General features: G+C 37.2%; 1 pseudogene; it reads left to right on the forward strand.

Annotated features, from left to right (window-relative positions):
• Window positions 1-10,119: 10,119 nt before the first annotated feature.
• LOC123231936 lies at window positions 10,120-10,921 on the forward strand (annotated as a pseudogene).
• Window positions 10,922-12,476: the final 1,555 nt, after the last annotated feature.

Raw genomic sequence — 12,476 nt, forward strand, 5'->3', positions numbered from 1 at the left:
ATATATATATATATATATATATATAGAGAGAGAGAGAGAGAGAGAGAGAGAGAGAGAGCGAGAGCCAGGGTACTTATGTAGAAAGCTCAAAACCTAGGGAAAGTTTTTGTTTAAGGCACTTATATCAGGGGCAGCTCATGCCTTTGCTGCTACAGAGTTGCTAATGCCTTCTTGTACTACTGTCACACTACTTTCTGCTAGACCTGGTCCTCTTGGGCATCACCCAAGTTCATGCACTCCATTAGTGGCAGTGCTGGCAAAAGAACCCTGAACTTTGGACTAGTATGAATCATATTAAACTGACTGATTGTCTTTAAACTCTTCTACAGAAGCCAAAGCACTAATTTTGAGCACAGGGTATTCTCAGGCTTCATAGAAGAATCCATATTCATTTGCTTGCCAGAAGAATCTGATTTACACTGCCCACATTGCTTGGCTTTAATAGGATTTCATCCTTATTTCTAGAAAGGTGTTTTGATGGATATCATTAATAGACAAGGTACAAGCTGACCTTTACATAGCACATCTTTATTTCTGCCAATATGATTCAGAATATAACCCTACTCCAGAAATCACTGCAGTAAGTTCAAGGTCACAAAAGAATCCAGACTTACAAGGCTACAAATATGAGCACTGTAACATTGCTACTCCCACCCTACCATGCATGCACATAAAAAGAATGTCCATATTTATGGGTAAAGAACTCTGTTTTTCTTATTATAGACCAGTTTTTTGTAGCATAAAACTTATTCCAGTTATAAGTAACTAACAATATGTTCTGAGAAGAACTATTGACTCCTTCCTCTACAGTGTATTGAAATATGCATATATGAATTTTAGTTTTTGCAGCTTCTGAGTGCTATAGATTATCATTAAGTGTGGTGTATAATTAAGACTTAGCAAGCCTATTAGAATCATAGAAACACTCCACTAAAAATGTAGATCATCATAACTCAAATTGCCTAGATACCTACAAGATTAAGGGGTAAAACTAGGTAATCTCTAAATTTTCTTTCACTTCTATCATTATTTGACTTTATGCTGGAAAATTCACCTAGTTAGTCAGCAAAGACATCTGCTTTTTAAAAGTATTTTGAAGACTTACAAAGAAAAATGTACCTTTTAATTTTTTTTTTAATTTAAAAAAATTTTTTTTAAACCCTTAACTTCTGTGTATTGACTTATAGGTGGAAGAGTGGTAAGGGTAGGCAATAGGGGTCAAGTGACTTGCCCAGGGTCACACAGCTGGGAAGTGTCTGAGGCCGCATTTGAACCTAGGACCTCCCATCTCTAGGCCTGGCTCTCAATCCACTGAGCTACCCAGCTGCCCCCACCTTTTAATTTTTGAAAGACTGAAAGTTTAGAATTAATGATGAAGAATACTTGAGCTCAGAAATCCACTAATATCCTTAAAGAAACAAAGATATGGAACATAATCACTTAAAGAGGTTTAAGATTGTCAAAACCAACTGCTCTTTTATAACGTTGAAACTGGGTACTCATCTGGATCTTCTTAATATTTCAGTCTCTTTGACCCACATAAGAAGTTAAACACTTTTTAATTTCAATGAGCATTTCTGACCTAGTCCTAATCCAGCTGTTAGATCCATCTTACTCCCTAGAGGTATGAATCATTTCTCAAAACATTCCTTACAATTTATATAATTCCATTATTTCAAGAAATTAGCAATAAAAACAATTTCTCTTCTGTTCCCCGAATAGTCACAGAGTAAATTATAGAAAATTTGCAAAGGTTTCCAAAAGAAGAGAAAATGAGATATTTTTTAGATGACTGTTACAATAATCTGGGTGGGGGTCCTATAATACCATGGTAGTGACAAGAATAAAGAGGATTAAACAAATGTGAGAGAGTTGGTTACTATTCTTAGCTAATGCAGTGGATAAAGTGTTAGGCCCAGAGTCAGGAAGACATAGATTCAAATCCATCATTAGACATTTACTAGATGTGTGACCCTAGGTAAGTCACTTAATCTTTGCCTCAGTTTCTTTATATGTAAAATGAAAATAATAATAATAGTATTTATCTCCACAGCTGTTGTGAGATCAAATTCCACAATTTTGTAAAGCAGTTAGTACAATGTATGGCCCATATTATTGCTATTTATAGCTAACATTTTTATAGTACTTTAATGTTTTAAAGAACTTTTTGTATTTGACCTGATTTGATTCTCAAAAGAACCCTGTGAAGAGCATATATAATAGGTGCTTTTATCTCCATTTACAAATGAGGAAACTGAGACTGAGAGGATGAGGGAAATTAAATGAGGTCATAAAACTACATAGTGTCCAAAATAAAATTAAAACCAGATATTACAAATAATTTCTTTCTATTCTTAAGATTATAATGGCATATGTAGAATTTCTTTTAAAAAGGATATATGTAAGAAAGAAAGAATAAAGAAAGAAAAAAGGAAAGAAAGGAAGGAATGGAGGAAGAAAGAAATGAAGAAAAAAGGGAGAAAATGCAAAGAGAGAAGGGAACCCTGAGTGGAATTAGAAGAGGAAAGGATAGAATAATATGACATGAAGGAGAAAAAAGGATTATTGAATAATTTAAGTAAATAGATAAGGAACCCTTCCCCTGATGTTCCAAAACCTTCTTCACCCCCATTCAAAAAAAGAGGAAGTAGATATTGTGGAAGATGAAATGACAAAAGTTGACAACTGACTGGTGTAGTGGGGAGGATAGTGAGGTGAAGAGGATGACAGCAATGTTATGAGCCTTGGTGATACAATGACAGTGGTACTTTAAATGTAAATAGGAAAGTTAAAAAGACAAATGAGTTTTGAGGAAGAGAAAGTTAGTTTTATTTTGGACATGTTGAGTTTGAGATTACAATAGAATATCCAATGCTGAATGTTCTCCTGGGACTCAGGAGATAAAGTAAGGCTAGATATTGAGATGGGGAAATATTTGCCCAGAGACTAAAATTAAGCTCATGGAAGCTGAAGAAATCTCTAGGAAAATGTAGAGTGAAGAGAATCTTGGGCATACATCCATAATTAAGGGGTAAGATATGGATCTTGTTAGGTAATACACTGGAAAGAGTGTTGATCTTAGAATCAGAAAGAACTGAATTTGAATTCTGCCTCAGAAATTTACTTATTATATCATGCTGGGCAAATCATTTAACCTCTGGCCTTATCAGTTATTGTAATTTTGAAATGGGGATAATAATATTTTGAGGACCAAATGAAGTAATTAGCATATGCAAAACACTTTGCAAAAGTTAAAACACTATATAAATTCAAGTTATTATGATTCCATTTAAGAGACTAAGCAGTATTCAAATAGGTAGAGGAACTAGGGGACAAGAGTATCATGAAACTCAGAGAGGACAGGGTATTCAGGAGTTGAGAGTAATAGCTTCATCTGAGGATTTGGTCATATTCCAGAATGTAATGGGTTAGAAAGTGAGCCACTGACAGGAAGCAAAAGTCATGTGTAAGGATAGCAAAAGGATTTCAGCTTAGGAAAGATATGGAAAAATAGTGTGAAGTGTCTGTGGAAATAAGTGAGGATTTATTAAGGAATGTGATATGAAATCTTAAAGGAAGCAGCTACTAGATAGATCAATGGATAGAGCAGCATGGCTGAAGTTGGGGAGACCTGAGTTCAAATCTAGCATTAGACACTTCTTAACTATGTGATGCTGGGCAAGTCATGTAACTTGTTTGCTTTAATCCAATGGAAAAGGAAATAGCAAATGATTCTGGTATCTTTGCCAAGAAAACCTATGGGCAGTTTTGGCATACTGTAGTCCTCAGGGTCATGACTGAATGATTGAACAAGAGAGAGAGAGAGAGAGAGACAGAGAGAGACAGAGAGAGAGAGACAGAGAGAGAGACAGAGAGAGAGAGAGAGAGAGAGAGAGAGAGAGAGAGAGAGAGAGAGAGAAAACACCTTTATCTTTTGTCTCTTAACATATTAGCAATCACTTTAGGCAAAATGAATTGTCATGGATACTTCTCAGAATTTGGGCTTAATTCTATTCTTCTATTCTCCTTTAATTAAGTGACACAGTGAATAGAGAACTGGGCCTGGTGTCATGAAGACCTGATTTCAAATTCAGCCTTAGGCACTTATTAGATGTATGACTCTGGGCAAGTCACTTAACCTTAATCTGCCTCATTTTCCTCAACTAAAAAATGAGAATCAAACAAGATGATGTCTATAAAGTGCTTAGCATTGTGTCTGGCAAATAATAGACATTTAAAAATGCTTAATGACTGACTACTAAAATATTTGTTTCCATCCCCCCTTAAGAACACAATAATTTATTTATTTTTCTTTTCATGCAAGGACAATACCTGATCTTATTCTATTTGTAGGATCAACTGCATAGAAAAACAAGTTTCCTTGCTGTATTTACAAAGCAGACTAAAGACAAAGCAAGTTTCATTTTGAAGAATATAAAAGCCTACTCTATGTGTAGTTCAAGGGAGTTAATCTCCATGAATTTTTCCATAATTTTTTATTCATGAATAAAAACTTCTTTTGACCAGAAGCCAAATCAAGTTTTGTGTTTCATCTTACAATAATGTTGACTTTATTCGCCAGAAATCCATAAGATATGGACTGGACTAAAATAAATATCTACCAACAACAAAACAACAAAAGGGTAAACACCTGTATATAGCTTAAAAAGTCTTAGACATTAGAATGTCACTCATGAATGGATGGCCTCCCCAAATAAACAAGTTTTATTGCCTTTCCTTTTCTCATGTACCCTTCCTTTACCAAATACTACTCTTTGTCCAGGGAGTGACCTTCAATTTCTTGACCCCTCAGTTCTTTCCCAGGCCATCTCCTCTGCCTTAGCCCTTCTTTTCTCTTTCCCCTATCTTGACCCCTTAGTGAGCCAGTTCAATTCTTTACTAATTTCTTTTCTTGAGATCTGGCCTCTATAATCACATTTCACCCTATCTAGCCTTAGCTTTGGATGATTCCCAGCATCTACTGCTTTCACTCCTATACACTTAGCATTGAATATAGGTGGTAAAAATTATGCCATTGTTCTGACCCATTCCATTAAAAATTGGACCCTCATTACTGCTAGACAATCTTTCTTTGTCACTTACCTTTCTCACATTCTATACCAGCTCTTACAAACCTTACATGATTCATATTTTTTCCCTTCCCTCCCCTCCCTGCTTCTCCCATTCTGTAGCCACCGAGCAATTCCACTAGGTTTTACATGTATAATTGATCAAGAATTGTTTCCATATTATTAATATTTGCAGTAGAGTAGATTCATTTAGAGTCTACATCCCCAATCACGTCCCCATTGAACCATATGATAAAGGAAATGTTTTTTCTTCTGTATTTCTACTCCCACAGTTCTATCTCTGGATGTGGATAGTGTTCTTTCTCATAAGTCCCTCAGAATTGTCCTGTATCATTCTTATAAACCTTTTTAATCCTTCCTCAAACCTCTTCTTGCTTGCTCTCTCCATACCCTCCAAACTAAACATTTGCTTCATATTTTGGAGTCAAAATTAAGGCCATTTACAAATTTATAATGGATCTGATCAGAAAAGTGGCATAACATCTCTATCTATATTTCAATAGCACATGTGTATTATTGTATGTTTGCACTATGCTTAGTGCTGGAACTACAAATAAGAGAAAGGCAGTCCTTGCCCTCAATGAGCTTATAATAAAATGAGGGCAATCACACAAAAGGAAGCTGAAAAGTGGGGGGAGGTCAAAATGGGCATATCAAAAACATTGTGCTAAGTGCTGGGGACATGATGCTTTATAGAGCTGAAACCAAAGCGAGCTTCTGATGGAAAATGGAAAGTTACCTGGAAAGTTGTGAGCCCTCTAATAAAAAACAAAAATGCTTCTGGAGGAGTTTAATGCTTCTATCTATAGCCCTCCAATCAGAAAGGAGAAGAAACTGAGGGAGATGAGATGGTGTTGAGTATCAAAAAATGAGTCAATTTACATGGTAATGATATTTCAGGTTATCTGCTTATCCTGGGGGGTGTATGATATTCCCTGGAGCTGAAAGGAAGTCTCGTTGCTGAAATATTGCAGAAATTTAAAAACACTTCAGAAGTCAAATTGATGACTTTGCAAATCTTTTAACCACAGACTCCAGGACAACCATCAAATAATAAAAATGGACTTCAGTATGGGAGGACTGTAGAAATTAACTTGAAAAGCATGATCAGTTCATAGGAACACCAGGCTCTTTATCTGAGAATCAGTATTAGAATTAGAAGGAATATTGGTATTTGAATATCCTTACTGTCTGAGGAGGGCTCTACCCCACAATCAGTTTGTTCATGTCAAACACTAGCTCTCAATCCAAGATCTTCAATAAAATAGCAGAGAGAATTCTGACATCATCATCTCATCCTCAATATACACCGCTCTGGCCCCTCTGTAACTTGTTCCATTACTGATAAAACTGTACCCAGTTTAATTGATACTAAAGCTTCCCTCTCCACTCTGCAAGCCTCTATTCTTTCTGCAGCAATCCCCCAGGATTGTGAATGTTGTAGGACTTGAAAAGAAGCCTATTTCCCACCTGGTATCCATCCTCAATACACTTTCTATTTGTTCTATATGTGATCATCTTGATGGAGCACATCTAGTTGTCAAAGAATTGTGACAAACAAAATTCTTGTCATTCCTAGCAGATGCAAGCATCAATGCTGATCTTTTTTTTTTAACTGCAAGAACTATTATCCACTCTATGTCCTTGGCTTTGGACCACTTATTGGATAAAGTTTACCATATACTTACTTACCACATACTTACATTATCTTGAACGACATTAGACCTCTCCCTTGATTTCCACAATATTCTTTCTGGAAAGCTAAAAATGGCATCAAACCAGTACTCATCCCCCTTTTAACAAGGGCATGATTATTCTTATCTGCCTTTAATGCAATGAACCCAAAAAACAAGTCTGATAAGACATTTCTCCTCCATGGGTGGTGAATGCCAATGGCTTTCTATTACCTCCAAGATCAAAAATAGTCTTCCATTTATCTTTGAAGTCCTTCACAATTTTGCCCCTTTCTACCTTTCTAGTCTACATTACTCCTCTCTGAATACTCTATGATTAAGTTATATGGTCTACTATTTTCCCTCACTAATGACACTTCATTTCTTAGCTTTTTGCCTTTGCACAGATTATACTATATGCCTAACCTCCTTTCTCCCACCTCTATCCTCCTTTGTCTCTTCCATCTTTTAGTTTCCCTAGAGTCCCAAAAGTCTCAGTTCAGATCTCATATATTGCAGAAAACCTTGCCTGGTCATGCCTGTGACTCCATCAACTCTGTAAAAATTTTTATTTACATAGATATTTTTAGGTTGTCTCTTTCATTAGAAAGTGAGTCCCTTGAGGCTAGGGAAATTATTTTTGCCCCATCACTTAGCACAATTTCTAGCAATACAAAAATCGTATTCTCAATGTAAAAAATCAGGAACAATTCTTATGGGTTTGTAAAGAATGCTTTGGATGTTTCCATTCTTCCATCTTTCCTGGTGGTCTCTAATCCTGAAACCATCTACCTTATTTCCCTGGACAGCACTTTACAATCATAGATCTCAGTATGTTTTCTTCTCTGTTCTTTCAGAGAACTCCTATTTACATTTTCCTACAAATACTCAATTATTATTGATTTCTGCTTCCTTATGGCAATACTGAAGCACCAATCCTATGTTTCCAAATTCTCCAGAGAATTTGATTTTATTATTTTTTCTGGATTGATCTGCCTTTGTCTACTATGAGGAAGATTTATGTTAGCATCTCTGAACCTAGAGTACTGTGTAGGCTCTTCAAGGCCTTAAGGTTGTCAAGAAAAGTAGCAACGTCCTCTACAGTGTGTTTACTTTTAAGGTTATATAATCTTTCTCTTGAGAAAAAGTATGTCTGCACAGGGTTCACAAAAACCTGAAAAATATGAAACTCTTCTACACAGAATCAGTGTTGAAGATGTTTGGATGCAGCCAGCTATTGGTGGTAGTGGATTTGGGGTTACTCTACTTTTAAAAATACACCCTCAAGAATTTACTTATGACACTATGCCTCAGCTCTGGACCTAGTCTTTCCTGATTGTTATAAATAGGACAGAACAAAACAAAACAACCATTCACCGTATGCTGCCATATATTTAAGGATAATCTGGCCCATCCTGAAATTCTCTGGCTTATTGCCAACTTTTCCTCTACCTTGAAACTTGTGCTAACTTGTTTGCCACTTTACTTTTTATTTTGGCTCTGCTGATGGAGAAGTACACCACTCTGGTTATATTCTACTGGTTTCCTTTGCTTTCAAGACTCAGCTCCAAGCTCATCTTCTGAAGAAGGACTTTTCTGCCCACTCTTTTCCCATTACATCTTTGCTTTGAAATTACATTCCATTTATTCTGGATATATCTTTTATACGCAGAATTATTTGCATATTCTCTCCAATATTCAAAAATCTGATCATGAATGGCAAGTACTATGTTTGTATCTTTCATTGTTTCCCTAATGCTTAGCATATTTTCTGGGATAGAGTGTTTAATAAATGCTTATTTACTGACTGGCATTTGGATACCTCTTAACAAATGCCATCTTTCATATAGTTACTAATATTATTTCATCCTTTAGTCCCTGGTTTCCTCAATACTTGTGTTCCTGTCAACCCAAAATAGACCTCACCCCAAAAGACTTTATATCTTTCCCTACTAGACAGAGGACATCTAGTGAAAGTGAAGTTCTGAAACCTCTGACACAACCTGTTATTTCAGGATCCTCCATTTTAGGGATCATATAAGGCAAATTCTGGGGTGCATCCTTCAGCTTCTGCTTCTCTCTTACCTTCATGTCATTCCCTTAGTTGGAAGTTCATTGCAGTGGAAAGAGACTAAAGTTTGGGATCAGAGGCAAAGTTAACAATGGATGGAGTGCTGCTAGACTTGGAGTTAGAGATACTCATTTGAATCTTACTAAGCTAGTTGCTAAATATATTGCTATATAGTTGCTCCTGGGCAAATCACTTAACTTCTGTCAGCCTCAGTTTCTTCATCTTTAAAACAGCTATAATAATAGCATTTATGATGCAGAATTGCTATGTGGCTCACATGAAGTTACATGTAAAGCATTTTTTTAATCCTTAAAGCACTATGGAATTGATGGTTATCATTATAATTATCATCTTATTTCAAATTTCAGTCTTGACTCTAGCTTCTTCTGTGATCTGGGTTTTGTTTCTTCATCTGTAAATTGAGAACATTTGGATAGAAGAACTTTAAGCACCCTTCCTGACTTAAATCTACTATCATATTATCCTAAGGTTAATTTGCTCTCTACCCTGTCCTCAGTCCTTCTTCCTTATTACCTTTACACTCTGGTGGTGGAACTCATACTGCATTTCTATTTCAATGAAATATCTAGGCATGACCTGAAAGATGTTCTTATGCAGAACCCTAACCTCAGTCTTTATCTAGATGACTTTCACCTTAGGGACTGTGAAGGATAGTTGGCTATGGGATATTTTATCTTTACTCAGTACTTTATATTATATACATTCTTGGTCCTTTTTTCATCATCTGTCCAAATTGCTGACCTTGGCACCACTGACACCTACTTCATTATAAAATCTGAGAGTGTAATCATTTATACAGATTTTAAATATACTGTTGGACTTCACTTAGCTTCTCTCTGCTGAGTCCGTTTAGGTCTTGGCGCAACTGGCATCATGGCCTTCGTTTGCTTTGTGTTTTGGCCCTTAGAGAGCAACAGGGACCTAGAGCCTTGTTAGTCTCAGCTTCCTGATTGTGGTGAAACCTCAGGCTGCAGACAATCTCTTCTCCACTCCCTGACCATCCACTTCCTCCTCCTCATGGAGACCCAGTTGTCAGTACAGCCTCTGCCTGAGAGCTGCTTGGGACTTTGCTAGTATATCACTAGTCTCAGAACGTTCCCTTTTGACATCTTTGTTCTATCTGCATAACTTCTATAGACTTTCACTGTTGGAATCAGAGTTCTTCATATCTATCTAGAGAAACATTAGGATTACAGTCTTTCATGGCATCCAGAGAAACAGATGTGCCTGCCATTAAGCACAGTGAATTGGCCTTCTAGGCAAGATGTCCCTACCAATTGGAATTACATCATCGGGCATTCAGATATGATGATGTCCTGAAGGATCCCACCATGACTCTGCCTTCATCTGACATGGGTGGTAAGGTTCTATGGAAAAAGCTGATCATCCCAGATCCATAACCCCCTTAGCTTCCAGTGATCAACTGAACAAGGTCCCAGTGGTGAAGGGCAAAGCTATGCATGTCATCATGAATTCTCTAATTACAAAACAGACACAAGAGAGCATCCAATGCTTTGAATGGCAAGTAGAGCTGAGAGACACAGGATCTACTCCCCATAAAGGCCTCACCACAGAAAAAGCCAAGTACCATTCCATGGTGAGGGCAGTCCATAAATTGAAGTTGCAATTGGGGAAATAACAAAAGATGACAAACTGATTGTTTCAGCTAAGTCCACTCCAAGTAGCACACCCCATTTTTCTCCCAGGCAAAAGCCGGAGACTGGTGTGCTCATGGATCCTCTAATTCTTTACTGGGTATAGACATTAGCAGTATGACCTCTAGAAATAGAAATAGAGACAAACCCTCATCTGAAAAATGGAGCCTTTTTGGACCAAGAAACCTTTAGACATCTGATTCAGGTTTCAGTATTCCTTCCTACAGAGGTACTCAGAAACCATAACCAATGGGTCTTATTAGGGATCTGGCTACTAGAATTGCAGAAGACCCATTAGCCTTCATGCCATCTAAGATAGACCTTCCAGTAATGGAAGGAGAGAAAGGAGCTCCTTGGGTCCATATCCTCAAACCAAGAGACCCGAATGTGTTGACTCCCACAGGGTTCTAAAGTTCCCTTTTCATATGAGCAAAGTTGCTTTTCCTACTGACCCACAGTTATGGTAGAGAGGGTATTATAGACAGACTTTTCCTTCTTCCCATCCACCTTACACTTGACATAGAAAAGATGTTATTCATTTACAAGTCTGCTGATGAAGATAATATTCCTTGAGAGGTAGTGATGGTTTCTTTAAATATTTGTAGCAAATCTTGACTCTTTCTAATAATAGAAGATATATTTTGTAATGACCCAAAGTTGATCTGAATAACTATTCAGAGTACAGTCAACCACACCCAACAACTGATCTATGGAACTATATTGCAAGGGATTTGGGGGATAATTAAAATCTGGTAGACTTTCTTCTGCATATTTATCCAAGATAAAAAAATATACCTTAGAAGTTGGAAATGATTTCATGCAAATTTGGAAATGGAAAGTGTTTCTAACTTCATGTGTTATTGAGATCCACAATGTATGCTAGCCAGCTCACCATTTGGTAGCTATCATATTGGCTTCTGTTTATAAAATACAAACTTTTGAAAATATCACTAGGGGAAATGACCAAGGGAGTCACTGACCCTTTCTGATGGTGAATCTTTTAGTTCTATTCTCATTTGTACATCAACAGAACAGTCACTATTGCCCACTTTTTCAGACTTAAGTCTTCTTCACAATCAGGCTCTAAAAAAAGGGAAAATATGAATAAGTTAAGATGTCTTAACTTAGCGAGCTACTTCTACTTATTCTTCTGACTCCTTTTCTGTCTCATATGAGGAGTAATGTTATAATGGTATAGCTGTTACAGCATAAAAAGCTAATCCATCCTAGTTTTCCTATTTGTCTGGCCCACAATATTGACCAGTGGAAAAAAGACAATGCCTGTTATTATATATCACCTATATTAGTGATGGAGAACTTATAAAGATGAAATGCCATGCCTGCCCCACCCCATAGACCTTGTGCCATGCCCCACCCCCCTCACCACAGACAGGGGAGGGAGGAAGTGCCCCTTTTGGGCTGCTGGCCAGAAGGATAGGTGATGAGAGAAATGTCCTCAGGTACATGGAGATGGGGGAGGGGAACAGCTCCACCTTGAGTCCCTCTGGCTTTCTGGTAAGGGTCTCTGGTGGGCAATTGTAGGCATGCCTACAGAGAAGGCTCTGTGTACCCTTTTGGGCACATGTGCCATAGGTTCACCATCACTGACCTATATCATGGGCATATTTTGTAAATTTGCAGATTTATTTAGTCTGGTAACTCAAATAATGTTCCTGCAAATGTGTTCTTATGGTCATTGACATATACTGTGAGTGGGTGGAAGCCTATTTATCTATTTATACACACCAGATTTCTGTCGCTAAGAAACTCTAAGGAATTCTTTCGCAGGTTCCTACTTAGTTCAGGCCATGAAAGAGACACAAATCACAAGTCAGATATATATGGATGTATGAAGCACTCAGCCTAGAACAACAATTACACTGCTTCTTCAATCCAGAATCCAAGGACGCTGAAAGACAGATGTAAAAATTCTTCTGTAAAAAATGCTTAGCGAAAATTTGTATGA

Source organism: Gracilinanus agilis, chromosome 1, assembly GCF_016433145.1.
Source record: "Gracilinanus agilis isolate LMUSP501 chromosome 1, AgileGrace, whole genome shotgun sequence".
Lineage (NCBI taxonomy): Eukaryota > Metazoa > Chordata > Mammalia > Didelphimorphia > Didelphidae > Gracilinanus > Gracilinanus agilis.